Source organism: Cryptomeria japonica, chromosome 8 (assembly GCF_030272615.1).
Source record: "Cryptomeria japonica chromosome 8, Sugi_1.0, whole genome shotgun sequence".
Classification (NCBI taxonomy): Eukaryota; Viridiplantae; Streptophyta; class Pinopsida; order Cupressales; family Cupressaceae; genus Cryptomeria; species Cryptomeria japonica.
The window spans coordinates 122,005,671-122,016,004 of record NC_081412.1 but is presented as its reverse complement, the minus strand read 5'-3'; positions in this window follow the sequence as shown (position 1 = coordinate 122,016,004).

The following is a 10,334-nucleotide window of genomic DNA, read 5'->3' as shown; positions in this document are numbered from 1 at the left end:
AGCGATAAATATTCCAATGGATTGCAATTATCCTTGTAATCTCCTTAGCTACTTGATACTGGAGGGTGGAGGCATGTCCAGGATTGCTTTGACTTTAGCTAGATCCACTTAAATTAATCAGTTTGAGACAATAAACCTTAAGAGATTCCCTGAAGTGACACCAAAGATGCACTTCTTTAGATTCAATACTTCTCTAGTATATCAAAGATTCTAGCTAAGATGAAAAGATAATTGTCTCGTGTGGTTGATATTATCAACAATTCATCAACATAGTCCTCCATTATTGTATGTATCATATCGTGGAATAGAGTTGTCATGGCTCTTTGATATGTTGCTCCAACATTTTTTAAACCAAAGGACATGACATTCAAATAATATGTCCTACAAGGATAGGTAAAGGCAACCTTATACTGATCTTGTGGTGCAATTTTAATTTGGTCATATTCTGAGAATTCATCCATAAGGAAGAGAATCTCATATCTAGTAGTAAGATCTACAATCATATCTATATTAGGTAGAGGGCAGTCATCTTTCAGATAGGATTTATCTAGATCTCAGAAATCAAAGCAAATATTGATGCCCTCGTTTGGCTTGGTTACCAGTACCAAATTGGATACACACGCTACATAGTCAATTGGTCTTCCCATTAGAGTGTCTTTATTGAGGAGATATTCAAGTGGGTTGATCCTTTCTATGATTTTTTCTATGACTCATTATATAATGTCATCGATTTGGGGATGCAAAGACTACTGCTAGACACACACACTCTATTGGAGTGTAGTTTAGTTTATACCTTACCAGTGTTTTGCTAATGTAGTAGATTTCTCTCTCTCTTTCTTCTTCATCATGCTGAGCCAGAAGGGCTCCTAAAGATGATGCAATAGTTGGTATACACAACAATAAAATATTTCCTTGAATAAGAGGCATAAAAATTGGTGGGAGAGTAGATACCCTTTGAGCAATTGGAATGCCTATTGGCACTGATCTATCCACTTAAAGTGGACTCCCTTGTGGATTAAATGTTGAAATGTATGGCACTTGTCTACTAATCGAGTGATAAATGTTCTAATGGATTGCAATTTTCCTTGTAATCTCCTTAGTTGCTTTATATTGGAGGGTGGAGGCCAAGATTGCTTTGACTTTAGCTAGATCCACTTTAATTAATAAGTGTGAGACAATAAACCTTAAGATATTTCCTGAAGTAAAACCAAAGATTCACTTCTTTAGATTCAATACTTGTTTAAGATCTATGAAAGATTCTAGCTAAGATGACAAGATAATTGTCTCGTGTCATTGACTTTGTCAACAAGTTGTCAACATAGTCCTCCTTTATTGTATGTATCATTTCATGGAGTATAGTTGTCATGGCTCTTGATATGTTGCTCCAACATTTTTTAGACCAAAGGACATGACATTAAAATAATATGTCCTGCAAGATTAGGTAAAGGCGGTCTTATGCCGATCTTGTGGTGCAATTCTAATTTGGTTATATCCTAAGAATTCATCCATAAGGAAGAGAATCTCATATCCAGTAGTAAGATCCGCAATCAAATCTATATTAGGTAGAGGGCAATCATCTTTCAAATAGGCTTTATCTAGATCTCAGAAGTTAATGCAAATATTGATGTCCTCGTTTGGCTTGGTTACCGATACTAGATTGGATATGCACTCTACATAGTCAATTGGTCTTATGAAACCCAAATCTAATAACTTTTTAGGTTTGACTTTTATCAGCAGTGCAATATGTGGGTGTATCTTCCTTAGCTTTTGTTTTATTGGTTTAGCTCTAGGAATAAGAGCTGAGTGATAAAGAACTAACTTAGGATCTCATCTAGACATATCAACATATGACCAGGTAAAGTTTATTTGCGTTTCTTTAAATAATTTGATGAAGTTCTATTCTTTAGCTGGTGTGAATGACTCTACAAAGTGGACTATTTTTGTATTCTCACTATTGCCAAAATTAACCTCCTTTGATTGTTATAACAGTAAAAAATATCTTTCTCGATCTATGAGAAAAGGGTCCAACCTTCCATCCTCTGACACCTTACAGAGGTTTTCACTATTGAATATGCCTTTCCTTTTTACTGTTTTATGGTTAGAAGGTTCCTTTTCGTTTTCACCTACAGACTAAGTATTTGCATTTTGACTTTCATTTTCTTGGCTAGAAGGAGAACTAGAATCTTTGAAGTATGTTGTGCGATCGAGATCTATGGAAAAACCAACTTTGTGATCCCCATACGGTATTACTTCTCGAATTCCTTTAAACTTGGCAATGGCTTCATTGGTTTTAAACAAGTCTAAATTTGGTAGATTGTTTTTGCCCCAATTGATCATGTTTGGGTATACAAGAATTTTTTTATCATCATGATCTATATAGGTTGTAGGTATGGTGGTTAAGATACTAACATAGATGTCAAAGTAATGTCTCTAGGATTTAGGATCAATTTGTTTGTCTTTGAAGGTTATGTCATCGTCATTGAGGTCAAGGTCTCGATAGGCTTTGTCAATGGAATAGGTGTTGAAACTACTAAGTGAGTCTCATTCACATTCATTAGTATCAGTCTTGATGTAGCTCTCTTTATCTAAATCATCATCATTGGTAGCACAAACATCTTCATTGGGAGGCAACTGGGTACTTGTAGAACCCACAACTGGTTGTTCATACCATATTCCTTGATTTTTAGGTTACCCTTTGTTGTCCTCATTTTTGTTTTCAAAAATGAGGGATCACTACGGTAAAATTTTATGAAAAATTGAAAATTTTACTGTATGGCATGCTTCCCAAGGCAGAATTTTGACTAATCCTTGGACTGTCTTGATCCTCAGTCCATTCTCGAACTACATTTCAAATTTCGTCCAATTCTGGGTTCGTTTGCTATGCCTTTCCTTCAATTTCGGGTTTTAAAACCCAAACTGCAGGTGGAGAATTTTCTTCAAACTGCAAGTTTTAATGATATTCATTGTTATGGTCTTTGTAGGGGAATTTTTGATCAATTACATGTGCACTTTTGTTTTAAATATGTCACTTGTAATTTATTTTAAGTTTCCCCTTTTAATGTTTTTATCTTTTTATTGTTTTTTGGTCATTTTTAGTTAAAATAGGGATTTTTTGGCTCAACTGCAAGTAAACTTGCAGTTTGTTCAAAAAAACCCTACTTTAATGGTTTTCGCATGCAATGGGGATTTTAAATCCCCATTACATATGTGCAAGTGTTTTTAACTTGTTGTAGGGATTTTATTTCCCTTTTACAAGTATTTTTAAACTTGTCATTTGTCTTTTAAAACCTGATTTTGACATAAAAGTGCATTTTTGACAATTTCGAACTTGCTATTTGTCTTTTAAAACCCGATTTTGGCTTGTAAATGGAAAAAGTGAAAATAAAACTTGTTATTTTCTCCCCAAAACCCGATTTGCATGTTTTTGGGTAAATCGAACTTGTTGTTTGTCTCCCAAAACCTGATTTGCAAGGAAAATGGATTTGTTGAAGATGTCAAAGCGATTTTTTGGGGAGATTTGCTAGAGATGCAAGGCGTTTAGGATTCTATCCTATTCTCATGCATTTTCAAACACATTTTTCGCCATTTAGAGTTTATTATTACTGGTTTTTGGAGCTGAATCAGCAAAAACATGGTTTTTCCAATCCACATTTTGGGCGTTTTTTACTCCATAAACCTGCAATCTCCTAAGGCGTTTTGCCCTCTCCCACCTAGGCGTGGAGTATGGGATAAGTTTCAAGACATTTAATGATCCATTGATGGTGCATTGAATACCACGTTTTTTGCAAAAATGTGATTTCCTTTGGCCGCGTTTTTAACCTTTGGCATCATTGCCACTTCAAATACCTTTGGCGTCATTGCTCCAACAAATACCTTAGGCGTTTTGCTCCAATAAACTTGAAATGCACACTTTCATTGGCATTTTGCTCCTCCAAGTTTAAGATTGCTGCCATATTTGGGGCATTTTTAACAAAAAAACGTGATAAGGGTTTGATATTTCGGTTTTGCTTCTTCATCTCAAGGATTATTGCATTGTTGGAAAAGCATTTTGCATTTTTAATAAAGGTATGTTCTTCCTTTCTTCTCTTCTTTTTATTATTTTCTTGTTTTCTTTATTTTTCGTTATTAGTTGCATTTTTGGCATGTGATGTTCTTCCCCTAAAAATTGGTTTTCGTGAAAGAAATCTTCCCCTTTGAAATGTAATTGTTGAATTGCATTGTTCTTCCTAAAATTCCCTCTTAAACTTGTATTCAGGATTTTTAATCTCGATTACAAGTTCGCTGGAAATTCTTGTTCTTCCCCTACGATTAAGGAATTTAACTATTTTTGGTTAAAATTCCAAGCTTGAAAAGTGTGAAATACCCTTCCCTTGCAAATTCGGGTTTTAAAAACCGGATTACATGTTGAAAAGTTCTTCTCATTTTCATGAAAATGACTTTCTCGGATATTCCCATTTCTATTCATTCGCGTTCCCCATATCCGTACTTTCCATTTCCATCATTTCCCACAAGTCAAAATCCCATTTTTCATCCATTTCTCCATTTTCGAATTTACAAGTGTACTTGTATTCGGGTTTTAAAACCCCGATTGCATGTATGTACTTTCCAACTTGTATACTTGCGAAAATTCTCCTAAGATCCGAAATTGGTCAAAGTCAAGATTTTTCCATTTCTACATATCTCCCCTCTTCCTCTCACAAAACCGTGAAATTCAGAGATCAAAGTTTTACCCATTTGAAAAAAAAAGAATGATATTTGTAGCTGATTATGATGTGGCCTTAACTCTTTTAAGTCTTCATCACAGCATTCCAGGATCACAATCAATGTCAGATTTGCCGGCATCGCCAACTCCAAAGAAAATGAAATACAAATATGACAAATACCAGAATGAGGTTACACCTTCCCAGGTATCTTCTCCATTGGATCGCATCAGGGACACAGAAATAGGGCACGTTGATATGGTAGAATTCATTCACAGGGTAGAAGATCCACAGGATAACAACTTGCAGCGGCTATTGGACAGCCATATCCATCATGCATCTTCTTTCCCAGTGGCTGCCCTAGAACCTGAGTTTGTTCTTGCATGCACCCATCATTTTGACAAAGAGTCAAGAGTCATCAAAAATGATGATGGTGAAGCTATAATTCATCTTGATGTGGATACAATCGAGAAGGTCTTCAAGATACCTCCTGCACCTGTTTATATGGAAATCACCAAAGAAAGTGCAGCAGAGTATTATGTGAAAAGGGAAAAAGATTGCAAGCGACACATCAATAGATGGATCCAAGAGCCTCGTCCTTCCTTCTCAAGATGGGCAAAGTTGTACCATTGTGATTTCAAGTGGGAGATAGGAGACACCATCACTCTTCTCAGCAGGATGATGGGCCTTGAGCACTCTAATGTCTTTGAGCCATGGATGTATCAATTCATTATGTTCATACGACAGTCGCATCACATTTCATGGGGCGAAATCATCCGCGATGCTTTGTGCCAACAACTTGCAGCAGTTCCTACCACTATGACCTTTTTCATGAATTCTTATTTGGTATATTTAGCAGCGTCACTTAGACACTTCCCAGGTCTTTCTACCAAGGGTGACCGCTCGCTTATACCAGTTTGGGAATATTATGACCAGTTGCCATTAAAACCTAGCAGACTGCATTTTAGAAGAGTCCAAGATGCATTCTTTGGATATTTCATGTGTCAGTTTCACATGGATCTCAGAAACAAAAGAGTATCAGATGAGGCATGGGTCAAGGTGTCTAAGTATGGGTGTTTATTCCTGCAATTTCCCACCTTCACCTATATGAGGATTGGATGCTATGATGGACAGCCATACATGCTTCCAAGATACCCAACCGATAAGATAATTATTATGGAGTTGGGAAGACAGATCATGGTTGTTCATACTTTTCAGTCTGCTAGACACAAGGTTGGAATGGGGATCTCTGGCACAAACCCATTGAAAATTGGTCGATACTCCCTTATCACATCTATGAAGGCTAAGGCCATGGAGGCTGAATTACAGGAAATCAAGCTTAAGAGGTTCAAACCGAGAGCTGATTTCGATTATAGAGGTATGAAGGAGAAGATCAAGAAATCCTTTGTGCATGTTCATCGCATTGAAGACATCTAGGTAGATCTCTGCACAGAAGTCGAAGTTCTGAAGATGGATTACTGCAGGCTCACTGTCGAGCAAATTGTTGACTTGAACTTGGCAGATATCCCACAAGGGATGATCGATGACGGGCATATACTTGATCCCGAATACATTTCATGAAGGGTTGAGGAAGCTCCACTTCCTTTGATCCAATGGTCACACAAGGAGTGCGTCTCCATCCTTGACAGATTTCAGCCTATCTTGGCCAATACTAACGCATGGCTGAAAAGTAATGCTGTTAGACTTATCAAAATCAAGGTTGGTAAAGAAGATGATTCTACAGGGCCTCTTGGACGGAAGTCTGAGATTCAGATTGATAACAAGGAGGGTGCTTCATCTTCAGGCACAAGGATCAAGTTACGAGTTAGTCATGCAGTAGTGCTTCCTCCTGAGGAGACGACTACTCGTGGGAAGGAGAAATCACGGTTCCATGTTCAGGTGATCGATCTGGGTAATCCAGAAGAGGGGCAGCAATCTGACGATGCGCCTAGGTCTCCAGTTTCAGACTCACCTCATGAGGTCATTCCTCCAGTTTCCATTGAGACACCTCTTTCTCCTCCTGATTTGCTCATAGATGAGTCTCCTCAGAATGCAGTTCCCATTTCAGCATACGAGCCTTCTCCTGATCAACAATGAGAAAGTGTGTTGGAAGTTCCTGAAGATAATCCCACTTGCATTCAGTTATCAGAAATTGATACTTCCACTTCTGGTTTTGAAGAATTTATGAGGCAATCTTCATGCCCATTGGTAATTGAGCAAATCGTGGTCGCTATTCAAACAGATATTCCTCCTAGGGTGACCACGGTAATTCAAACAGAAACTGCTTCTCCTTTGCCTACGGCTGCTACTGGAAGTGAGTTGATGACTTTGCCTCCATGGCTTAGTTCTTTCACCCCGAAAAGAAAGAAGCAGGAGATCTCACCTGATGCCTTTGACTACCAGCAACTCAAACAGTCCAGATCAAAAGTTGCTAAGAAGGCAAAGACTATCTCTAGGGTAACTGTTGATAGCAACAAGATGAAAGTAGCTGAAATTGTGGAACCTATTGCAGATAAACCACTTGATGAAATGTCAGCTGCTGATTATAAGGTTACAAGGGTAGAATTGGGCAAGCAAACACATGAGGTCATTAAACATGATGCTCAATTTCATGTTGCTTCACTAGTGCAAAGGTGTGATGATCTTCTTGCAAAGAAAGACAAGCTAGAAGAAGAAAACCGACAGCTCATGGCAGCCATTCATAAAATCACAAAACCTGCTGCTGAAGGGAGTAACTCCATAGGTTCTTCTGGTTCCCAAGAATCAATTCGTGGAGTGGAAATGGCTGCTCAGAAAGTACAAGCACTGGATTCTTGGGTTGATCAGCTTCATGATCAATGTATTCAAGTGGTAAAAGACATTTTTCAAATAATGTCTAAGTTGGAAACCATTGAGGAAAAACTGAATCAGACTTCTAACACTTTCAAAAAGAATCTGGAAAGTGTTGAGAAAAGTCTGGCAATCTGGCGTACCATGCCCCAACAACAGCTGAGTATTTTGCAGGAGCACGCCATCATCTCTTCCAGGGTCATGTACTTGGAATTTGAGGAACTCATGGAAAACAAAACCCTTGTTCTTAAATCCCTCATTGAGGAGATCAATGATGCAAGGAGATTTCGGGATGAAGTCTATCGAGGTATTGTCTCACATTTTGAAAGGGCCTCTTGCAATATAGTAAGTCACGATGGAGAGCTGATTCCAGAAGAAGAAGTTCTTGCTGATTTACAAATGAGGATTCATAATGAATGGAGGAGCGAACAATTCTCGACAGCTTCAATTCAAGCATTGATGAAACACCAAGCCTTTTTGCATGAGATCCAGTCTATCCTAGATAAAGACAATTCTGCGCTCCTCCGCTGTCACGACACTATTGTGAAGACTATGGTTGTTGCTAAGAACACCCATGAACCGAATCCTGAGGAACTACAAGTGAGCATCAGAAAATTTCAAGGATTCGTGTCTTCACAAAAGGCAACTTAAGTGTTTTTCAACACTTAGTTAAATTTTCCCTCTTTTGTAATCTTTAGTTGTAATTTCGTTTTGACAAGTTACATGTAAAAGTAATTTTTGTAAAATACAAGTTACACATTACTTGTACTTTTGTAATTACATGTAAGGCAACTACAAGTTGTGTTCGATTAGGACTGTAGTTGGAATAAGTCTTAGTTAGTTAGAGTAACTCTTAGTTAATTAATGAAGTCTCAGTTATTTATTGAATGAGTCTTGGTGGTTGAGAGAATCTCTCAAGTTAGTTAGGATCCTCCCACTTTTTTCTCAAGGCTCCTCTTCTATAAATACTTGAGAGGTCCATTGTAAATATATCTTTTTTTTGGAAAGCAAGCAAAAACTCTGCCAAATTTACAGCAAGAAGTCTTTGAGCTTATGTATGTGAATTGAAGGTTTTGAAGAATAAGAAAGAAGGATTACTCAAGTTTTGAGTCTTTGAGCTACATGTTTGAGTTTGAATCTTTTTATTTCTTCTATGCAAAGTGTTTCTAAAGGAGCTTAGTCCAATCTGATTTGAAGTCTTTGAGCTGCAAGTAGAGAAGATTAATTAAAATAGGAAAATCTCTAGAAGGAGCAGCAAGTCTTTGAGCTTGCGTCTATTCTTGAGGAAAATTACTGTTTGATAAGAAATAGTAGCAAGTCTTTGAGCTTGCATTAGTTCTTTTCTTTGTGTTAAAAGAATAGATTATTCCAGTCCTTGAGCTGTTATCTTTTATTCATTGTAAAAATTTAATATAGCAAAGGGTAGATAGGACTTCCAATAGTCAAGTCTTTGAGCTTGATATTGCTGTCCCGTCCTGAAGGAAGTGACGGAAGTCTTTGCGCTTTCAGGAAACTTCATTTCCTTTCTCTCATTTCACTTGAAAGTAGTTACTGTTGTTCATTTTCAATCGCTATCCTTTTCTGTGAAGAGAAAAGGATATTGTCTTTCTTGAAGAAAGAAGGAAGACTGTTGTCCCATCCTGTTTTTATTTTAGTTTTAGTTAGATAGGGGGAGCCTTCCCTTAATTAGGAGAGTTTTTACTCGTGTGCTGTGGTTGAAACCACAATTTTGTATATTTCCCCAAGTGTACAAAATTTTCAACCAACACCCTTTAGGGAGAATTATTTCTATCACACCTTGTACTTGTGCACCAAGTCCACTATAACCATTGTTGGCATTTTATGCCACCCTTAGTCCCATAATAGATAACTGATTTGAGATGTCAACCATTGGTTAAAACCCTTTACACAATGGTTATCTAAAGACCCAAGGCTAAAACCCTAAACTTTAAAGCCTCATGCCTTAGTCATTTCTCGACCATGTTATAATTTTTAATTGACTTGTTGTCACCAGTCATATCACTTAAAGTTACCAACCAAAGGCCCCTTTGTCATTCTAATGACCAGTCTCATTTACCTACTCACTGGCTCGCCCTTAATGCTAACACCTTCAGCACAAGGGAGGATCCGATGATTGGTCTCGCATCGCAAAAAATTAAACAAACATTAACATTGGTCCTCTAAGGCTGCGCGAGCCATCTAATTGAGGGTGGGTCTCAGCAAGTCATCACAGGGATGCAGGGTGATACCTTTCAAGCTCCAAGCAGAATTTGACATGGCGCTTACAAGGTGATGGTGGACCTAGTCAAGTGGAACTTTACAGATCAATGGTCTATGGAGTCATATGGACCTTAACTATTTCAGGGCCATTAGTCCTTCGAGGCCATTCGAGCCGTCTAATCAAGATTTGCCTGTTGGAAATCGATGACATGTCTTCAAGAGGAGATCAATGGCTGGTGTTGCATCATGGCCATTCAAACATAGATTAATTAGAGGCCTTTAATGCACATTGATTATCTAATCAAGGTGGACCTGACTCCAAAGGGGGGCATGATACGAATCTTGCATGCAAGCCGAGCCGAATGATTTTAATGAAGGATCAAATCGACGACTATGTTTTAGCTGACCATTTAGAGGATTATAAATGCATATTCATTGTTCATTCTCGTGCCAATACTTGGATTGATGACTCAAATTGAAAGCCACAACCAACCAATTTAAAATTCAACGGTTAGGTGGGAAGTGTCAACAACAACAGGTCAAGATTAAATGTTTGCCTCGACGATTGCCCAAATCTAATCCAAA